This window comes from Atta cephalotes (assembly GCF_000143395.1).
Source record: "Atta cephalotes unplaced genomic scaffold scaffold00037, whole genome shotgun sequence".
Lineage (NCBI taxonomy): Eukaryota > Metazoa > Arthropoda > Insecta > Hymenoptera > Formicidae > Atta > Atta cephalotes.
The window spans coordinates 2,263,920-2,265,421 of record NW_012130101.1 but is presented as its reverse complement, the minus strand read 5'-3'; positions in this window follow the sequence as shown (position 1 = coordinate 2,265,421).

Here is a 1,502-nt window from a genome sequence, read left to right as displayed (position 1 = left end):
TTTGTAAAGAGAAAATATTTCTTAAAAATCTTTATTTTTAAAAAGTAAATAAATTTTATCCAATGAGAAATGAGCCATTGAATTAATAACAAATCGATATTGATACAATGATTTCGATATCAATTTGATGTCGATTCGACATTTAATTGATGATCATTGGCCGCGTTTAGCGGACTCAACAGTTGAATGCTCGCTACTCTATTCGCTACTGGAGAGCCTCACAGGGGCTGTGGTCAAAGTCTTACTATAAATGCTTTGAAATATTTGATGGACCAATTAGAAGAAAGAATTTTACAAACTGACCAGTTAAAAAACGCTTCAAAGCATTTGCAGCATCGCGTTGACCCAGGGAAAGGTAGCAAATTGCATCACATGACCATTTCCTCTGATTGGACATGAGCATCAAAACTCCATAGGCATGAAAGAGATTAAAGAAAATTAGTGACCCCCGTTCTGATTGGACATGGGCATTCACGTGATGTAATTTACCATCTCTTCTTGTGAGGCTCTTTACTCGCTACTATTGATATTGTATTCTTCCAAATCTAAAATGCTGATTGAATGATCTAAAAAAATAACACCAATAACAACGAGCACTTACTTAACTGAATTGAATCCGCTGAATGTAGTCGCAGTCATTTCTTATCTCAGCTGAATAATTAACAATTTATTCATAAAGAATAAAATAGACTGTATGTTTCTTAAAATTACATATACCAAAAAGATGTATATTAATTATAGAAAATATATTATCTGAAAAATAAGCGAAAATTAAAAATTGTTTGGATGTTCAAACAGTATTTGTACAGTCACCGATACTGTTAAAAATCGTTAACCTTGGGAAAATTTTCAACGATAAAAAGGGCCCCTTGGAGATAATTGAAGAACACTGATATTATCGACAATTAATATAAATTTGCTATTGTTAATATATACATTTGGCTCATACATTATTAAATTTATAATTTTATTACATAAATGTTTCATAAATAAATGTTCATACTTATAAAGCTATATAATAGTCTATATATTGCAAAAAACAATTTTTTCTCTGTAGTTATCATCTTTGTTGATAATCAAACTTTACGATACACTGAAATCACAATTTTAAAGAAAAATCGAGTATTATTGAGTTCTAAATGCATAAATACGTCTACTAATAAACTAATAAACTAATAAATCATAAAATTACAATATTATTAGTTTTTAATTCTTAATCACTTTAATATTTACAAGAAGACGAACTCCCGTAAGAATGTCGATTTTTAATAGTGTATCATCGGTGATACAGTCGAGAAATTTGACTTCTAAAATCAGAAATATATGTAAAGCTTGCGTTTATGTTAGAACAGAATGTATTCATTGTATAAAATTGCTATTTAATGCTTTTCTACAAATAATGCTTTTTTTTATAAAAAATTTCCTATACAAATACTTTTTGTATTCACTATATATTGTATTCACTTTGTATTCACTATATTTGTATTCAATATATATATATA